Source organism: Candoia aspera, chromosome 2, assembly GCF_035149785.1.
Source record: "Candoia aspera isolate rCanAsp1 chromosome 2, rCanAsp1.hap2, whole genome shotgun sequence".
NCBI classification, from domain to species: domain Eukaryota; kingdom Metazoa; phylum Chordata; class Lepidosauria; order Squamata; family Boidae; genus Candoia; species Candoia aspera.
The window spans coordinates 158,613,020-158,634,870 of record NC_086154.1 but is presented as its reverse complement, the minus strand read 5'-3'; positions in this window follow the sequence as shown (position 1 = coordinate 158,634,870).

Genomic DNA, 21,851 nt, shown 5'->3' with positions numbered 1-21,851 from the left:
AACACTAATGCTAATCTTAACTCCATGGTGCTAGAAACCCAATTTTTCTTCTAAACATCATCTCTGAATACAGACATTCACTTGCTATATTCTTCTGTTTCCAGACCTCTTTCATGGATTGCACATCTGGAAATACTATCTCTGCTCTCAGGTTTGCGGGTTCCCTTCCTAGAGTTCCAAAGTCTAGAATGATTGTAGCTGCTTTTAGCATGAACCTTTGTCAGCGTGCATGGATGAGTGGGAAAGGATAGCTATCAGCGGAGTTCCCAGAACATCTGATCAGACTCTCATGCATGAATGAAGTCAACATGTGTCAAGACTTGCGAGTCAGTAGAAGCAGGAGGGGGCATGCCAGGAGTGTGAAATCATAATGTTTGGGCTATCTCTGGCATCCAAGGTTAAGCTGCTGAGCTGTTGGAGACATCTGCACAGAACTGAACGAACTGGCATGAGAAAGGGGGGCTGCATACTGAAGAAGGGGGATGGGGTTGTTTAACTGAGAGAAAGTGTGGGAACTTCTATTCGCAACTTTTTCCACTGTACTGCATACTACACTCCATTAAAGAGATTTCTACTTAACCATGTATGAATCAAATTTAATGGCAAGCTGAGTAAGGCAGTCATCACATAAAGTTGCGAATCCAAGCCTGACTCTACCTGGAGACGCAAGTACCCAGAAGAGAGTCCAGATTCTATAAGCATGTCAAAGGGAACAGCTGGAGATCCAACTCCATTGATGGAGAAAGAACCAGAGGTGATGGCTGAATCGATAGCTGGATCTGACGGAGATTCGGAAACAGAAGGAGCTGTGGGAAGCTTCCTCCCTCCACAAAGTTGTACTGTGGAGTTAGACATGGAACTAATTACTCTAGATGTCACACAAGGTTCTAGAGCAACTGCATCTTAGCTTCAGCTGTCAGGCCACCTGGATCTCAAGGGAGTGGAATGGACGCCACCTGGAGATCAATGACAAAGCACCCGAGCCTGGGAGGAAGGGATGGAGGGCGAAGTCACACCAACTCCTTGCCAGTCAACAGATGTGCGAACAAAGAGTGTGAGATCCAGTTCCAAGGACTCTGAAACTGAATGAGGAACTACCCCAGATCGAATGCAAAACTTGGAAGCTTGGGTAGCCTCCATGGAAACCATACTGCAGATCATCTCACTGTCACTGTATTGGGTGTTACGCCAGACAGAGGTGGAATCCAGTGTGTCATCCAAAAGATCAACACCCGAGCCAACCCCAGGGTCAAGACAACCATCTCCAACATCAGAGACCAGGAAAAGCAGCCAGCCTTCAGTAACCTGGGGAGAACTGCTGACAGGGCATGTAAGTCTCCCCCCCCCCCAAAGGTGGGCACCACAAGCTGCATGTAAAGTTTAATGGGGACCCCCAGAAATTGTCTTTCTTCATAACTAATGTGAGACCCTACATGGACATCTTTCCATGTTCCACCTTTGGGGACACTTTCCCACAGAATATTTTAAGGTGAACTTAGTGGGTCCAGGCTGAAGTGGCCAGCAGCAGACTGGCTGGTGCAGTTGCACAATGCAGCAGCTCCTGAACTCCACAATTTAGATGACTTCATGAGAGTACTGAGAGAATGCTTCGAAGACCCACTGGTGAAGCTACAGGTCAAAAGAGCAATCCAACAACTCAGACAAGGGTCCAGAACTGTGTCTGAATATGCTATGGAATTTAAAGCCTTGGCTGGGAAGGTGACTGATTGGTTGGAATCTACCAAGGTGGAGTACTTACTACTACTTTGACTGCAACCAGAGCTATTACACTGGGCATTGGGATGAGGAGACCCCAGCACGGTGAGAGAAAGGATCTGCTTAGCAGGAGAAGTAGAGAACACTCAATTCCAAATCAGATGGCAGGTGTGAGCTCAAACAGTGGGGAAGAACACAGGTGCTCCAGCTAATTTACAGGCAGTGATGAGAAAGCCAAGCCAACCATGGGAGGAAGAAAGAGAGCGATGAGTTAAAAAGGGACTATGTTTTAAATGTGGGAAAGACAGACCTCAGATTGGCCTCGTGCAGGATCAGCCACAACCACCAAGCCCAGGACTAAAGTGGTGAAATCCCCATCTGTCAAGTGCAAGAGCACAGAGGCTAGTGCGACTGCCCGCAAAGAGGAGTCCTTGCTGTTTTCAGAGGATTCCGGAAGGAACTCTGAAGATGAAAACCCCCAACCAGTGGGAAATGAGGCACGCCTGCTCTGAAACACACCAACAGGCAGGCAGGGAATGATGGGCACGAGGACCCACTGGTAAGTGATGATTGTCCAACGTTGTTAGTGGGGGTTCAGTTAAAGAACTTAAGAACTAATCACAAGGCTGACTTAATGGCCATGTTGGACTTGGGGTGCACAAGATGTTTAATTCATCCTGTTATAGAAAAGGGACTAGACTTAAATCTGAAGAAGCTAAAGCAACCCATAGTCTTTATACAATTGGATGGATCAGAAGGCCATGGGGGTCTAGTGGAATATTATACAAAGAATGTAGCCATGAGGATAGGCAGCCATACAGAGACTTTACAGTTCATCGTGGTGCCTATTGCTAATTGTGCTATGATTTTAGAGTTGCCGTGGTTATGGAGCCGAAAACCCCATGTAGATTGGGAAGTGGGAAGCTTGAAATTCAAGGATAGATTTTATCCAGGTTTACCCCAAGAGAGTCTGGCTGTAAGGAATGCCTAAGACTAAATAAAAGACTCAGACTCTAAATCAAGGTTAAGCTCTGGCTTTTATTTAGAATAGAATGCACACCAATAAAAAGCTGAGAGTGAGGGAAGCGCGCCAAAAGTTGAATTAAATATTCTCGCGCCAAACAGCGCTCCACCCCACACTCTCCGGGTGTGCCCCACGAGTTCTACGGAGTGACAGGTCATCCAGACTTGATAGGTGAGAGGTCATCCAGCCCCATTCACCCCTGGCATTGCTCCGTTTATCTTCCTGCGAGGTAATGGTCCATTACCGGGCCATTAGACTTCGATATTCCTCGAAAGCCGGCCGCGCCCTTCCGAACCTCGCCCTGGTTATTTCTTTGACAATGGTGTCAATGGTTGTGAGACCTTGTTGTTCAATAGATCTCCCAAACCCATTACCTTATTTGTCCGGTTTATCGCCCGCACCTCTCCAGTCATTGACACGCATCTGTGCTTTGTCATGCAAGCCGTTATGAGAGGTGCAACTTTGCAAATGAGAGGATGCAAATGAGAGGATCAGAAATTTGACATCAGGATTCAAAACAGGACAGAGTAGTATCCGAGCATTTCAACCTCCTAAGACACTATTGCAGATCTCAGAGTGAATATTTTGGAAAAACAGGACTAATTTCACTATTGAGTAACAGGTTGCCAAAGTCACATACATCAGTGTGCTTCAGGCAAACCTAGAAGGTCTCAACATACCAACAGGTTTTTAACATAATACAATTCTTAATTGATAAAGTACTTTTAATGTGTCTCACATGTAACTCTGCATAACCAACTTGTCTTCCCTTCTCCTCACCCCCTGCCTCATCTAAAACAAAATCCTACATCAGCCTATCTATTCTATGCACCCATTGAAGTGAGTTGCAGCTCACAGAAGCTTTTGCCCTTTAATAAAACTTTGCAGGTTGATTTTTTGCCACCATTGACTAATATGGTGAGTCTCAGTTTTAGTGACACTGGCATTGCAGAGCAAAACTGTATTAGAAATGCATCCTAGAACTTGAAATATGTTAAGAATTTAGATTGTACCCTCTTCAAGAGGGTGAAGATGCTATACAGTCCCAATTGGGCTCTGAGCAGAAATTGTGCCCAGACTTTAGCCAAAAATACTTTTAGCACAGCAGGAATGAATAATGCACATCTAGAATAAAAAAAAAGATTGCACCATAATTTATTTATTCCATTTATATCCTGCCACAATCCAAAGAGACTCTCAGCATGATATTAAAATATTTTTAAAGTTAAAAACAAACAAACAAAAAATCCAAATAAAGAATAAAAATCAGGACTAAAAAGATGAAAGATGGCCACGTCTGACTAGAATGCTCTCTGGAACAGCTTGGTCTTCAGCATCCTCCTGAATGCCATCCAGGAGCAGGGGTACTCTGAGCTTTATGGTGAGACTAGGCAGAGAACTGTTGCTGCTTCCAAAAAGCAGCACCACCTGGCCTCAGCTCTTGTTACTTCCCAAGGTAACCTAACAGGTTGGGCCAATTCTGGTTGGAGCAAGCGGTTTTCTAGGTACCCTGATGCCAAATAAGAAACAGCTTTATGAATCAAAACCAGCACCTTAAGTTGCACCCAGAAGCCAACTGATAGCCAGTGCAAGGCCTAGAGCATGAGTGTAATGTGCTACCAGCACTGGATGCCAGCTAGCACAGTAGGCCACTGCATTTGGAACTAACTAGCTTCCAAGTGATCCTTAAAGACATCTCATGTAGAGCACATTGTGGCAATCTAATTGGGTGGAAATGAGGGCATGAGTTACTGTAGTTTCCCCTTCCCTGTATTCTTACCCAAATGCTCTCAGCTGAGACCCCTCCCAACTAATTCATAACTCTGAACTAATAGATAAACTGCTTGGCCATTCAGACCAATGGCATTTAGAATTTTTCATAAAAGTTAAGCATCCTGAAATCACCTGGCCAATAGCTAAATTGTGAGTCCAAGCCATAACATAAATAAGTGACTGACTGACTTAATGAGATTTTGTTGAATTTTTAAATTGTATTTGGTTGTTGTTTTAACTTGATCTGTTCTAGTTTTAACCAAGATCTGGGCTTGGATTGTAAGAAAATGTTCATTAATTCATTCTCTCCATGATCAGAAGAAAAAGAAAAAGAAAAAGAAAAAGAAAAAGAAAAAGAAAGCATCCCTCTTGATCTCCCCCTCCAAAGTCCTATTCATCTGCTTAGGGAAAGTATTCATTGCTTTCCACTGGCCCACAGGTGAGGGCAGCGAGTTTTCTGGAAGCAAAAGAAGAATCCTTATTTGCCCTAATCAGTGTTACTTTGCTAAGGACAGCTTGTACTTTGCCACTCCTTTGGCATGATTAATCAGATTAGACTCCCATAAAAGCAATGAATGGGGAAATAAAAAGAATATGATTCTAGGTATACAGCAATTTTCTTATCGTAAGGTACATTATTGAATGTTTATGAGGAACAAGGGCCAACGTTGCCTTTCCAAAGCTATGGTATACTCCTCCCCCCTCCTTCCCTGTCATAGATATCTAATTTGGCTCATAGATATCTTAGGCCTTTTGTAGCAGCTACAAATTTGCAAGAATAACAAGGATGGAAGTTGAGAAAACCTCCATATAGAAAGGAATTTGGGAAGGGTAAAACTTCTAATTCTACTGAATGTACTGAGAGTTTAAAATCAACTACAGAGACATTAGAACTTCTGTTTATTTCATTTCTATATCAACCTTCTTAAATAGCTGAGAGTGGTTTACATTAAAGTTTAAACAATTTAACTTCATTAAAGCTAAATTGAATAGATTAATATTGATGCAGAACTCATATTAAAGTCATTTACTAGTTTTAAAAGCTAGACTGAAAAGTTGGGTCTTGCATGCTATTTTTAAGGAGTGCATTCCACAACCTTCTAACCTTCTAAAAGTAAATTAGAGATCTTTATTTCAGTCAAAATTATATAAGCCACCGTTCTTACCATTATCTTATGAGCAATTAGGCAAGTCGGTCTTGAACAATCCAGGTCCCCATCTGAGTGGGCATATGGATACCCATCTTAAAAGTCAGCAGTAACTCAGGTAGTGAGATGGGCAGCACCTAACAGAAACTGTTTTGACTTGCAATGATGGACCAGCATTTGCTATCCTACCTGAGAGTCAAGTAACCTATACAGTATTGACTTATTCTGATTCCTGTGCATCTATTGCTTAGGTAGTTATGCTTGATGGCAGGGATGGCTTTGTGTTGAAAGTTGGTGGGTTTTCTCCAGAGCCTCTTGCACGTGGCTCAGATGATGATGATGTCATCAGTGGATCCCAGATAGTGGGATACATCATCTATGTATTTGATGATAAACAGAAGAAATATTACTTTAATTTTACAGTTGGTCATGCAAATAGCCTTTGCAATCTCATTGACCTAATGGTACAAGCCACTTCTAAATCTGAAATATTTGTGGAAGTGGACAACACGATAAAGGCTGGTGGCACATTTCAGTATGGAAAATATTTAACTTTGTAGCAGTTGTTTTATTTTATTCAGTTATAATCTTTCTCCCAAGTAGTTTGATGCAGCTTTCTAATATAGTTTCTCAATGTCTGAATTCCCAAATCCAAGTTTCAGGAAGGGAACAAATGTCCAAAAAAGAAGTTGAGGCTTCTGGGCATGAGAAGGCCACAAGGACCTCCCTCTAAGACAGGGGGAAAAAAGTACATAGGGGAAATTAGAAAGCAAAAACTGAGGTGACAGCTGTTTAAAAGATTTCCAAGGGAATAAATAGGAGCATCCGCACCTTTTCAAAGGGAGGATACCTGCCTCTAGGTGGGAATATTTTGATGGAAAGTCAGCAAAGAACCCTGGGCTCATAATAATAAATTTTGATGGTAAAGTAATATCCTGATTCTTTTAAAGTATGAGGGACATTTTGATTTCTGGTGGGGACATGGACTGAACAGCTGGGCCCGCGGGCTCAGCAGGCAGAACTGACAATGCGGCAGTTTTTTCAGGCTCAGGCAGGTTTTTCCTGAAGCCCAGGAGTGTTTTTCTGGAAAAAGGAAAACACCTGAAATCACCCCATTTGTTCTCCTGACAGCTGCTTGCAGTGAGAGGATCACAAGCAGCGTTCACGTTCGACTGGTAAGAGCTAGCCAGGAGGCTGGGATGTCACCATTTCCCAAGCTGCGCTGTAGCCTTAAAGGGACACTAAGACTGGCCACCCCATTTCTAAACCACCCAATTTATATTTCTTTTAAGTACGTGTGCCTTAAGAGAGGCTTTCTACAGCAAGGAGCTTGCTTATCATTATTTTTGGGATTAATTTTTTTTTAAAATTCTTTTAAGATTTGGGACTTTGTTTTCCATCCAAATATTAAGGAGGATTGAGAATAAATAATTGTCTCCTTGTTACTATTTTTGGACTAAATTTGAAGATATTAGCATTTTCCTACACATTGAATCAGCTGTTTTGAACCTTCAGTTTTCTGCTTCTACTGTGCCTGGGGAACTGTCTGCATATCTCACTTTCACTTGTGCAAACACATTCTGGAATTTTTTCATATCTTCAACTTTCACTGGTTAAACTCTTAGGGGGCACCATAATCTACTGCATGAGACATGGAGGATTTTAAACAGATTTTCTCTGACTTCCACCAAGATTTTAATCAGATTCTTTCTGATTCCTACCAAGTTTTTATGCAAGACATTCAGGACATTATGGAAAATATGAGGTCTAAAATGTGTCTTCTGATTGGGGATGTTGGGGGTGAAACTGAGGAATTGAACAGTGACAGAAATGTCTCTTCTAAGAGAGATCGGGATTTCTGTTGAAATGCTGGATGAAGATCAGATAGTCGAGTTGGAGAAATTTAAGGGAGAGATCAAGTTGCAAGCCATAAGTGAAATTGATCTTCTGATGGAACACCATGGAAAAAAAGGGGTTATTATGTATGGAAGTTCTCCTGAAGAGAAGTCGGAGTTTTTGAGGGGGGCAGTTGGGCTGTTCGATTTTTTAAAGAGAAAAGTTCTGTGTGCACTGTGGGGATATGTAACTGCTCTGGTTTCTTTTGAAGTGGGATAAGGGTTGAAGAATGTTTATCTGGATTGCTTTTAGGGTTTGGCTGATTTCATTTATCTTTAACGATTTGGAGTAAGATTATTAAGGTATAATAAAAAATAATAAATGTCTATTTGGATGGTATGATTAAGATTATTAAAATTGTTGTATTATCAAGTACAATGGCAGACAATTTATATGTTTTTTTAGTTTGATCTTTATTATAGGAGACAGAAATTTATAGAATAGTAGGAAGGAGATAATAAAATAAGTGTTATCTTTGGGAGGGAAGTTGATTAGGGGGTTTATATAATTATTCCTTTTTTTTTTCCTTTAATATCAGGGGAGGGAGCAACTGTATTTAGTGATTTTTATAATGTGCCAATGGAATGATTATAGAAATAATGTGATCTTGGTTTAATATAGAGTAAGGGATTGATTATGGAAATTTTTGTATATCCTTGCTGTTAAAAGTTGGGAGTCACCTCTTTTTGTAACTTTGAAAAATTTTTCTCTTGTGTTTCCACAATTCTTTAGTTTTTTCTCTTTTTTTGTAGTTTTTTTGTTTTTCTGTAGCTTTTATCTTTGCTTGAAACTTAATAAAATTCTTATAAAAAAAATAAAGTATGAGGGACATTTTAATGAGTTTGTTGTTACATAGATATCACATCATTTGATCCTCAGCCCAAAGCAGAGGGAAGCAGGATGCTCCGCTAGCCTTAGAAATATAGGATGGCAACTGTTCTTTCCGACACCCGTCCCCTTGCCTTGCTAATGGTTGTAGACCAGATGGAGGTGAACTAATGTGGTTTTTTTTATAAAACATACACAATTTTTCCATTTTTTATTCAACAGAATCATGCACATTGGTTAGACTGAGAAACAGTGGCTGACAAAGGTCAACCATTAAGCTTCATGGCTGAGTTGATTTGAACCTGGGTCTCCTTGGGCTGAGTCCAAAATTCTTAATTACTAAACCACGCTGGCTCTTTAAAGTTGATCTTTAACAAAACTTTCACATAAGTGTGAGATGGCTGTAAGTAGCTAAAACCTATTTTAGGTTTTAATAGCAAATGCTTTGCCATCCTAATATCCCATTTTCTGCCTATGTAATGGCAGCTGATGTAACAATTGACTGCCTAGCTTTGCTTACTAAGATTGCTCGGATCTTCTGACTTACTGGACGTAACTTGTTAGTTACGAGATACTATGCAATTGCATGGCTGTTAAGTAATGCTGACATCATGGCCTGCACTGGACACTGCTACTTAGAAACAGCTACAAAGCCACAGCTCCTGCATTTTTGCAACCATCTGATAATATTTTAGGGAAGAAAACTACCTTCTGAATTGTTGTAATGCTCAGTAACAGAAATGTTTATTTTATTTATTTATTTATTTATTTTCTATCCCGCCTTTATTATTTTTATAAATAACTCAAGGCAGCAAACATACCTAATGCTCCTTCCTCCTCCTGTTTTCCCCACAACAACCACTCTGTGAGGTGGGTTGGGCTGAGAGAGAGGGACTGGCCCAAGGTCACCCAGCCGGCTTTCACACCTAAGACGGGACTAGAACTCCTGGTTTCTAGCCTGTTGCCTTAACCACTAGACCATACTGGCTCTCCAAATGTTATTCACATAAGCTTTGGAGGTGGCAGTGCCCACACCTGAAGAGACCCAACTGTCTTTGTCAGCTATCACCTATCTCTAACCTTTACTTTGGGAGGAAATTTATTGAGACAATGCTCAGAGACAGCATGGGTTGCTCTTGTCAGGAGCTGGACCTGATCCCTGGTCCTCTTTACACCTCCTGATGGCCTTTGGTACCACTGACCATGTTATCCTTTTGGACCGACTGCACGGGTGGAAGATTGGAGGCACTGCAAGGGTTAGCCCTTTTATCCTCCCCTTTCTTAGTAGAGAGTTCCAGTTGAGGGGGGGAGGGGAGGAGAGATCAGTGGCTGCTCCCTTGTTTCCCTCCTCTACTGGCAGAAGCTATCCACTGCTTTGGAGTACAGTATCATCAATATACTGATGATACCCATCTATATAACCAGCCCAAGCCAGGATGCCATGGAAATCTTGACCTGATATCTGGAATCTGTTAAGGTCTGGAAGGGATGAAACTGGCTGAAGTGGAGTTGCTGTTCATCAAGGTCCTCTGACAGTCCCAGTTTTGTCAGTGGGATAGTATTACCTCAAGAGAGCAGGCCATGATTATAGCTGGATAGCCAGGTGGAGGCCATGGCCAGGGTGGGCCTTTGCCCAGCTCTGGCTGGTGTGCAGTTGCAGCCCTACCTGGAGTGGAAGGACTTCTAGATGGAGATTCACAGTCTCATCATCACTCACCAGAACTACTGTAATGTGCTCTCTATGAGGCTGCTTTTGAAGACCACCTAGGTGCTATGATTAGTCCAGAAAGCAGAAGCCCAGGTGTTGGCCAGTATACACAACCACTTCACACTGGTGCTGTGGGTCTTGCACTGGCTCCCTATGAGTTTCAAAGCATAAAGTTGGCACCAAGGCACCTGCAGGAATGTTTTCTCTAACTGGATTTGACTCATCTGAAAATCCAGGGGGAACTGTTGCTGTTCCCCCATTTTTATGAGGTAAGGGGGAGCTGAGGAAATGTGATTGGCCCCAGCATTGTTGACTTTCTGTAATCTTTTAAAAGCAACTATTCTGAAAAACCTTTGAAGTAGGTATGATCAGTTTCTTAGATTTGTAGGGAGGACTTTGTTGTTTTTATTGCTTCTGTAATTTGTTCTGTGAAAGTTTTATTGTTGGATGTTTAAATTATAATCTGCCAAGACTCTGACTGGGCAGATACAGGTTGAATGAATGATGAATGGATGAAGCCCAAATGTCTCCTTAAAGCACACAGGACAGATAAGGAGAGCGAGTGTTGGGCTTGTGCTGCATCTTGGAGGGCTGCCAGCCTTGTTCCCTGCTGACCTTACTTGGTATCAGAGCAGAACTTTGCTCTTATAAGGCAGGAGGACACATGACAGGGTTGGAGAAGGGTCCTCAAGCCTTCACTCTGATGTCGGCCACAGCGGCTTGAAGTGGCCTGGGAGAAAGAATCAGAAAATATGTATTGCGATTATTTATAATCCAGTATTTCAGGACAGAAATCCCGAAAATAAGAAAAATAACTGGAAGCAATTTAAGTCTTTGTCCTTCCCCAGGCAGCTGCTGGCAAATGACTCCATGATGGGAGAGCCGCAGGAGCAAGTGCAGAGTGGGGCCTTCTCTGGCTTGCCTCCTCCCCAGAGGGCAGGGGATGGTAGTTAGCATTGTGGGAAGGGAAGGTCTATTGGAGCAGATCTTCCTCGGGCCTTTATCTTCAAAACATGGAATGCATACTTTATGAAAAGTAGTGGTGGAAGGAAGAGGGCCTACCAGTGGTACAATTTTGCATATTGCTGATCTTTAACTTTGTTTTTAATGTCAGTCAGTCATTTTATTTCGGGCATTGAGCAGCAAAACAAATCTTTGAAAAAGAAGTCACATTTAACTCACTGAATATCAATGCAGCCTATACAGCACAGAAATTGACTAGAATAAAACAAGCTACAAAATCATATAACAATACAAGTGAAATTGTAAGTTTAAGAATTTTGGGCATAGAAAGTAATATGGTAAAGCATTATGCAATTTGAATGAGGCAATTACTGATTATTTAGAATAATAGAATAATAAAATTACTGATCTAAACTATAGAACCATTATAACGCTAAAATCCATGTGAAAAATTGTAATTAATATTAATATTATATCTAGAGAAAATGCAGTGATAGCTTCCAGGTAGAAACATGGCAGACTAGCATATCTCCGTGAAACTTCGGGGTTGACGCAGAGGCAAAGACCAACAGCCAGGCGATATACCTGAACTAATGGAGCCTCTCCAGACAAGGAGAAGCCATGAGACCCTGCGGGTGACCTGCGACTAGTGGGCCGGGAGCCGCGGAAGAAGGCACCATGCTGACAGCCTTGGGCCAAGCCTGTTTAAAGGACAGTGGGTCTGACTGATCCACTTTCTGAAGGATGTTTAAATGGAGCAAATTTGAAGTGTAAAGAGACCTGCAGAGCAGCAGAGCACTTAAAGCTACCTGGGTAAGTATACCTTTGATCTGGGAAAGATGAAAGTAAAAAGGAAGGAACCAGTTATAAAGAGCTAAAAGAATTAAATGAAAAATTAATTCTAAAAGAATTAAATGCAAAAAGCTTTTTCTTATTTTGGAATAAGAAAGTTAAAAAAACAACTAAAGGGACAGTTAAATTTGGAATATTGCCTCATTTAAAGTATTTTGTGAATTAAGTAAACAGATAATATATATCTCCATGGGAAAGAAGAATGTTTAAATTTGTTAAGGAAGCGGATTGGCTACGTGAAACAAAGATACTGTGAGCAGAAAAAGAAGGGGAACACAAAGTTCAGAGAAGACCGTGTGATTACAGAAGTATGAAGTGCTGAAAGGGACTAAAGTGTTATGGACATGGAGAGGAAAGCCTCTCTTCTATTTTTTACTCCCCTTTTAAGCTAGCTGGGTGACTTTGGGCCAGTCACTCTCTCAGCCCAACCCACCTCACAGGGTTGTTGTTGTGGGGAAAATAGGAAGAGGAAGGAGTATTAGATATGTTTGCCACCTTGAGTTGGCCAAATATATTTAAAAGGGGGGGGCACAATAAAGATCTAGTAATAGAGAAGAGTTTTGCTGCTTTCTTCCTCTTTTATTCTAGTTATGCTTAGCCTAAGGAAATATTTTTTTCCTATTTAAAAATCCTATTTTGTATGATTCCCATCAAATACTTAAAAGGATGCCACATGGAACATCAAGAATGATTCTCTGCCATTCAAGAGTGCAGGGCCGGGAGTACATCATGATTACTGCAACAGCTGGAGTTCTACAGCAGAGAAAACTATTACCCAGTGTGGTGGGGCACTCCCCTTCAGACCTGCTGCTCCAACTGGATCCAGGCAGCCATCTGCCTGGGATGCTTTCATCTGGATACTTGAGCAGGGAGTTAGACCTGATGGCTTCAGAACCACCTTCCAAACCTTTATGAGTCTATCAAAAGAAATGGTTATCTGAGCAGTTGCTAGGATACACATGTCGGAATGTTTGTATCTTTTGACAATGCCACATTTTAATACAACGCAATTAGGTAAAGCTTATATTCTCCATTTCTTGGAAGATGAGAACCCTACACTTTCAGATGTGATACCAAAATATGTAGAAATATATGCTTGTTTTATAATGTTTATAATAGATTTATCATATACCTATATGATTCCAGCCTTTTCTGGCTAGAAATAAATTCCAATTAACATTATTCTATAAAAGAACATCAAAGAAACCTCAGTAATACATTGTTCCAGATTCAGTCTGGACATTTTCCCCCCCAGATCCTATGTTCTTGATATACTTTCTCTAAATTGCTCTTTTATCCAAATTAAAAGTACCCAGACACATTTTATGCAGCTGATTTTATACCCAGAGATTAAATTTAGGTTTAAATATTCTTCATGTTTTCACAGGATCCTGTACAAACAATGCAACATTATTACCATAGACATCTGAATTAAAGTCACAGTTACTATAATTTCTCTACTTGAATGTAAGGTAACTCTCTCTGATTCATTTAGAAAGATACATTATATCAGATTTTATCTCAGCAATTGATACTGATGCTGTTGGATTTGCAAAAATCATTTTTCTCAATCTTGCAATATCTATATCTATCTATCTATCTATCTATCTATCTGTCAATCATATTTGATATTGCTGCAACTGATCAAATGCCTTCTTCTAAAAAGTCCATGAAGAGTGAAAGAATCGAGACAGAAAAAAATATATTTTATTTATTTATATTTAATTTATACATCGCCCATCTCACTATAAAAGTGACTCTGGGCAGCTTACAAATAAAAAAGTCATTAAAACATAAAAATACAAAAAATAGAAGATAAAAGAGGAAAACTAAAAGGCAAAGAGAATGTCTTTAAGCCACCAACCACCCCCAGGGCTGCCTATCGTGCGTGGATCCCCAGGCTAGTTGGCAGAACCAGGTTTTGATGCTCTTCCTGAAGGCCAGAAGAGTGGGGGCCAACCTCACTTCAGGGGGCAAGATGTTCCACAGGGCGGGGCAACAGCAGAAAAGGCTCTCCTCCTCGACCGCACCAGTCAGAATTCTTTAGCCAACGGGATCCGCATTCCTACAAGAAACCTGGCCCCCCGCAGTATAGAGCTTTAACACTGACAATCAGCACCTTGAAATGTACCCAGAAGCCTACTGGAAGCCAGTGTAGCTCTTGCAGCAGTGGTGATACATGAGCATATCATGGTACGCGCAATACTGCATGTGCTACTGCATTCTGGACCTGTCGAAACTTTTGAATGCTCTTCAAGGACAGTTCCATGTAGAATACGTTGCAGTAGTCCAATCAAGAGGTGATTAGGGCATGAATGACTGTAAGCAGTGCCTCTCGATCTAGGCATGGGTGCAACTAGTGCACAAGATGCATTTGTGCACCTGTGTAAACACCCTCCTGGCCAAAGTGGCCATCCGCTCCTCAAGGAGTTACAAGGAGCAGGTGGCAGTTGTGGCCAGGAGGGCATTTGCACAAATACAACTTTTTGCCAGTTGCACCCGGTTCTATTACCATCATCATAAAAATAATTCCTTGAGTTGAAAAACAGTTGGCTTAAGCTTTAAATACTAAATAACTGGATAGAATAACTGGATCCCTTGACTTTCCTCTGCAACAGTCTGTACACATAATCTCCAGCCCAATTATACAAATCAGTAGATTTATACAACAGAAACTAACCTGCAAAATTGGGATTAGTACACAATTCTTTGAATTTCAGTTACCTTATGTTTATAGACGTCTTTTCTGAAGAACTGCAGTTAAAGAACACCAACTATCAGGTCTCTGTCATGACATATTACATGTATTATTCAACTACTAGTTTAAAAGTTACCATGTTGCAATGTAATCTAATATTAATCATGTTTTATGCATTTTGTTTTATGCATTTTACCCTTGATAAACAATTTTATGAGTATATTTTTCCATATTTTGTAATTGAGGTTCTCTATTTTCTTGAATTCTGAGCACACTGGGAATTTTGTGAACATGTTTTCAGCAGCTATGACTGCAACAGGAGGCTTAGCCACGTGCACGGCTAGTCAGAGAACACCCAGTGACTAAAAGACTGTTTCCTGCAACCGCTTAGGATGCTTCCTGTTACCTCTAGCTTACCTGCCTTTTTTCTAGACAAACAATATAATCATCCTTTCATTGTGACAGAACTCTACAAAGATTTATTGTTTTATACAGCAGTACAACACAGATCAATTTTCTCCAAAAAGTGAGTTATTCCTTCCTCGTGAGGCCTTCTTCTAAATGCAGTGTATGCTAACACACACAAATACATGCAATAAGTGGAACAAAAAGATAATTGTAAACGTATGTGGGCATTGTTTAGCACTGATTCAAGGATGGATAGCACTTCATGTCCATAGTGGGGAAAGGCCCCCAGTGAGTCTATTGATTCTCATTTGTTCATTCCAAATGACAGTGAGGATATAATCTTTTCTCCACACTTGTTGGTTTTATCAACAAGAGCCTTTCCAGCTGATGAAACCCTCAGGCTCCACTGCCATATCAAGCTATGGTATGTTAAAGTATGGCTTATTGAATAAGCTATAATTAATTGGCTTTGCATTACACATTCAACCATTTATGTATCACAGGAGATAGATTTGCACAATATGCTACTGCAAAATTAACCAAATCTAATTATAACCTAGAGTACCTGTGAACTCAGTCAGTAAGACGCTCACACAATACCTTTAGATGTTTAATTAGACAACTGTTATTCTTGTTGCATAACCACATATTGAATTGGTTCACTCTCTAGAATATTGTCTAAAAGTTCCATGAAATGTGGAGTTCAGAGGTTACAAAAAAATATTCAGTGAACACACAAACTCTCTCCCCCCACCCCCAAAAGGAACTTCTAGTTTGTGAGGGTCTCAGTTTGGACAGATCGTCGACTCCTGAGTGTTGATGACCATACGTGGCTATACTAGAATTACCAGATGGGAGTTACAAGAATCTGAATGACGACCAGCAGATCTGGAGCCTTACTACTATTGCTGTAAAAAAGTTTCTGTTGCTTTAGAGATTAACAGATGGCTTTAAATACTCTGCCTCATCCACTGAGTGTTATGGGGAGAACAGAGAACATCATCTTCTGTGTTCAACTGTCCCATATTCTGACAATTTTTTTAACCAGAGAGAAACTCCCAAAGAGGAAGAAGTGGGAGGCTGTGCAATGCCTTTGATTTTGAAATGCTAGGGGCACTCTGTCTGGACTCACTTCTGGTCAGAGCCTTCCTTGACTCAACAATGATGAGCCATTTGAATGACATGTGACACAGCATGTCATTTGGCAGGATGGATGGTGTGAACTCTATTGCAGATGCCCTGTCCTGTGGCTGAACTGATGAAATTTCAAAAATTAGAAGACAAGAATCAGCTGAAACCCCAAGAAGCCTCTGCAATGTTGGATAAAAAATGGAGTGATGTACCTCTGAATTTCTGCTTTTGAGGGAATTTCACCATAGAAGAACAAAAATAGCGATTTATGTGGTATGCCAAAAGAAAATGAGGCTATATAGCACTGAAATGTTGTACTACAGCCTGCCTGCAAGCACTTAGAAAAGAATGCCACCTTTATCACAAGCTAGCATGAGCTCCTCAAGAATAGGTTTGTCAGACAAATATTTTATTATTTTATCACTGATGGGCCAAATGAAGTTTGTGGTTGTAGCATAGCCTGATCTTAGTAAAGCATTTGACAGGGTTTTTCATGATATCCTTGTGGGCAAGTTGGATAAATATGAGCAAGATGGCATTTCCTTGAAGAATGGAAGGGAGGGGATTGTGCAGTAACTTTGCAGAGGAAACCAAACACCTTAGAGTTCAGAATACCTTGACAGGTTTGAGTGTTGGGCCAAATCCAACAGGATGATGTTCAGCTGTAATAAACATGCAGTCCTGCATCAGGGTAGGAAAAATAAAGGGTATGGATATAGGATGGGAGAATATATATAAGAATAATCAAGGAGTACTAATGGATCACCAGCTGAACATTAAAAAGGCCAATGCAAGCCATGTCTGCATTAACAGCCAGCTCATGGGAAGTACTAGCTCCCTTGCACTCTGTAGTAATACAACCACGTTTAGAGGTCTGCATCCAGTTCTGGCCATGGCCCTTTAAAAGACACATGGAGAATCTAGAAGAGATTCACAGGAGAGCTGCCAGGACAATAAGTGGCCTACAAATCCTAAGGAGAACCATTAGAATAGCAGAGCCTGGAGCCTGGAAAAGAGAAGACTAAGGGGGCATACAATAGCAGTCTGCAAGTGTCAAAAAGGTTGACACATGCAAGCTGAGCAAGGGACCTGTTCTCTCTTGAAACCAAGGGCAGGACAATAGATTGAAATTAAAAGAAAGGAGATTAAGCCTGACAATAAATTCCTATAGGAAGAATGTCCTACCTATAACAGCTGTCAAGTGGTGGAACTCCCTTACTGTAGTTCTCAGGTGGGGCTGGATGGCAACCTATCAGGAATAGGTTACTGCTTTCAGCAGGGGGCTGGAATAGATGATCTATGAGGTCCCTTCTACATTCTACGATTCTCTTTCTGTTAAGGGCTATGCATTAACCTCCCATAAATTCACTCTTGTGGAATGTAATGAGCTCAGTTCTCATTCCTAGGGATTGATTTTGTTTCAAGGGTTTCACTTTTGCTTTAAAAGCCTTCCTGGCCCTCGAAATACTGCAACGCCACTGTGAATCCAGCCTTCTGCAAGAGTCTGCTCAGAAGCCTTGCACTAGCCAGTTTCAAAATTGCTCTTTTGGATATAAGGACCTGCCAGTCTGAGGAAACCACTTCTTTATTTACCCTGCTATCACCTATTCCAAAACTCTGCAGATCTACCAGCTGGTCTGCTGAGATTAGGAAGAAATCCAATACAAAGTAAAAGCATTTCCTTTGCCTGAGTTAACACTGTATGGGCTTGGAGCCTGATACATGATAGGGCACCCTGTGCTAGCTCAGGGCATGCCATCTGCCTCGGGTTGCACGCGAGCAGGCAGTGGCTTTCCCGGTGCTAATGAGAAGGGAGAGGCCTTGGCTTCGTGTTCCGCTGAGGAGGTCAGTCCTGGCATCTGGGGCTGCCAGCTCAGTGCACAGCCAAATGTGTATGGGCTTTGTGAGGGAAGGTGGTGTGGAGCATGAGGCCAAGTCACCTGATCCCTAACTGACCTATTCTTCTAAACTGTACCCTTGCAGCATGGCAACAAGCAGCTTCACTGAGGTACAGAAAAGAACCAAGCTCTTTGTCTGAGCAGTCGGAACAAAGGCCGTCCTGTGTGCACGTGGCTCCCTGTCAGCCCGCAGGGATCAGCTGGCCTGCAATTTGTTGCACAGCAATTCCTCAAGGCATCATTAGCAAAAGGCAGAAGGGTTATGGAAGCTTTTGAGATGTGGAATGAACACTGAGGCCCTGGATTACATCCCCATTTAAGCTATACAGCAAATGTCTTCTGTCTTCATTCTCCTTTGGTCCCTTATACACCCCTCTCCCTATTTTGCATTTGGGGAGGTACTGGGGATGTTCTTTAAAAAAATCTTTTTAAAAAAGGTTAAGTCAGCTCCAAAATTCTTAATTTGCAAGTTGTATAGAAGGTATGAGAGCCAGTTTGGTGTAGTGGTTAAGGCATCAGGCTAGAAATGGGAGACGTTCGTTCTAGTCCCGCCCTAGGCACAAAGCCAGCTGGGTGACCTTGGGCCAGTCACTCCCTCTCAGCCCTAGGAAGGAGGCAATGGCAAACCACTTCTGAAAAACCTTGCCAAGAATGCTTCAGGGACTTGTCCAGGCAGTCTCTGAGAATCAGACACAACTGAACGAATTAAAAAAAAAAAGGTATACAGTATGTATATACATTAACTACTCTGTCAGGGCCAGCCTTGCTTCACAATAAGACACAGACTCACTTAATGGGTATTAAGGATTTCTGGTTTATTGGAATGATAGCTGACAGAACGAAAAACGGGAACGGGGTAGGTAGTGTGGGGGTGCCCCTTTTATACCCTCCTGTATTGCCCCGGGCTTCCCCACCCCTCAATGCCTCGATCCCTCTTGATGGGACCCTTGATGTCTCGCGCTTCCTCTGGGGTTGCCTGCGGGCCTGGAGAGGGTCCCCTCATCTCACCCCCGGTGCCTCGCGGGCTCCGGGGCGCCGGGGTGGGTCCCTCCCCCGCCGCTTCTCCCCAGCTGGGTCCCATACTTACCGGGGCGTTGCATCGCCTGGACCTCAGCTGCATCCCGCCTGCGAGAGCGGGGCTTCGTCGCTGGGCGCCGAAGGGTTGCGCCTCCTCGGTTCCTGGTTCTCCATGCCTGGCTGGGTCCCTCACAAGCTTGTTGGATAGGTACCAGGTGAAAAAAATTTTGGGGGGGTTCCCGTTTTTATGTCAGGGCCAGCCTCGCTTCACAATAAGACACAGACTCACTTAATGGGTATTAAGGATTTCTGGTTTATTGGAATGATAGCTGACAGAACGAAAAATGGGAACGGGGTAGTGTGGGGGTGCCCCTTTTATACCCTCCTGTATTGCCCCGGGCTTCCCCACCCCTCAATGCCTCGATCCCTCTTGATGGGACCCTTGATGGCTGCCTGGGCGTTTTCCCCAGTGTCTTCTTTTGTCTCCCTGCGATGGTTGTGTCCTCCGGGGCACCATGTGCGTCTTATCTTTATTCCTCTGACGTCTCTCTTTTCAGTTGCTTATGGGTCCATGGGTGTGGGTGCCTTTGGGTGTTTGTGTTAATCCCTGGTTTGATTATCTCCTTCCTCTTTTCCTTAATGATCATGATCCACGTTGTGAGGCTCTTTGTGCCTTGCAATGAGGTCATGACATACTCTCATACAAAATGCCCATCTAACTTCTCTTTAGCTTCCAGTCAGCCATAATTCTTTCCCAGAATTATGCTGTTATAGAATATTTATAAGCTGTAGCTACTATAAGTTTATATGCATATATAAAATTGTTATATATTGTTTACCACCAGCCTGCTTCAAAGCTGCCTAGATAGGAAACAAGGGATTCATCAACAAGATCTCCCACATTAAAAAGTGATGAGTTTGAAAAGGCTATTACTGTAATCTCTGCTTCGTGCAGGAATCCAAATTAAAGCAATCTTGGCTTCTCCATGTAACAGCTAGTGAGAGGGGACCCATCTCCTATCTAGATAATTGGTTTCACATCTGCTTTTCTAAACCTTTTTTAAAAAAACATTATTCCTTGTCTTGCACTTTGGAACAAGAGAAATCTTGACATTCTGTATGACTTTCAGATATTTGAGAAAGTACTATCATATTCCCTTCAATCTTCTCCTCTCAAGCCTAATCAATTCCCAATGCCTTCTGTCTGAGCAGCCTAGTTATTCAAATCTCCACTTTCCCTGTATGGATTACATCTGCCCTTGTCCAGTTTTCCACAATTTTACAAACTGGATAGAGGTTCAGCTGGACCACCAAGAAGTTCCTTCAGAAGCTTAGCTTGCAATTTATCCAGTTCCGGAGAGTGGAACTCATCCATGGTAAATACTAATTTTCTATTATCCACAATGAGCAACATCCCTTCAATCTGCTCGTTAAAACTGCCTAGTTTAGCACATGCCTTTTTGTTGAAGACTGTTCCAAACTAAAAGCCAAGGTTGACTTAATATTTTGCCATTTCCAGTGAGCAGCTTCTTTTATTTTGAACACATCTAAAGAAGTATCCTTTGCTGTTGTTCTTAGCATCCTTCATTAATCCCAGCTTCTGAGCTTTAACTTTCCTGTTATCAGATCTACAACTTCAAGCAACTTGTATGTATTCTGTGGTGATGAATCTCCAGTTTGACCTTGCGCATGTGTCCTTTTTAATTTCACATAATTGAATCAGAGTTGGAAGGTCTAACTCAACTCCCTGCTCCCTCCCTTAGGTTCTGCTAAAGCATTTTAGATAGCTACCCAGTCTGTTTGAAGGCCTTTAGTGAATGAGAACAGACTACTTCATAACGTAATCTATTCCACTGGTTGATGGATCTTACCAACAGGAAATGTCTCCTACTATCTAAACTGAATCTAACTCCCTGTACTTTCCACCCATTGGTTAAGGCAACAGAGAATAAATCCATTCCCTCCATTACATGACCCTTTAAGTTTCTGAAGAATGCTTCCTCTAGGCCAAATACACCTAGTTCCTTTAACTGTTCTTCATGGGAGTTGATTTCTAGTTCCCTATCTTGATAGCTGTCCTCAGAACACACTCTAATCTGCTTTTTTTTTTTTTTTTTTTAAAGATTTGGGGCCCAGAACTTCAGTGTTCCAAGTTTCCTTGATCAAGGCAGAATACAATGGAGCAATTGCTTCCCATAGTAGATTTTATTTATTTATCAAATTTATCACCGTCCATCTCCCAAAATTTTACCTTTTCAGTAGCTGCACTGATGGCTCATCTTCAACTTGTGATCTATTTGAGCACTCTGATCCTTTTCCTATGTATACTGCCAAGCCAGGTCTTCCCCATCTTGTGCCTTTCTTTCTTCCCAGATGCAGGATTTCATATTTCTCCATTAAGTTCCCTATTATTCATGTTGGTTCACTTTTCAAGCCTGCTAGATAAGTTAGTCTGGCATAATTTTTTTGTGACAAACTCCTGTTGGCTTTTATTGATGCATTCATGTTGATGCATTCCCATCCAAGTGCTCACAAACATTTAATAATCTGTTTGAAAACCTGTCCAGTATTGATGTCAAGCTGACAAGTTTGTAATTTCCCAAGTCCTCCTCCTTTTTTTGAAGGTAGGGACATATGCTTTTGGGGCCTTACAGTATTCCAGGTCTCCAAAATTACTATTGTTAGTTTCTTCATTAGCACTTTGTTATTCGTTTAGTCACTTCCGACTCTTCGGGACTTCATGGACCAGCCCACGCCAGAGCTTCCTGTCGGTCAACACCCCCAGCTCCCC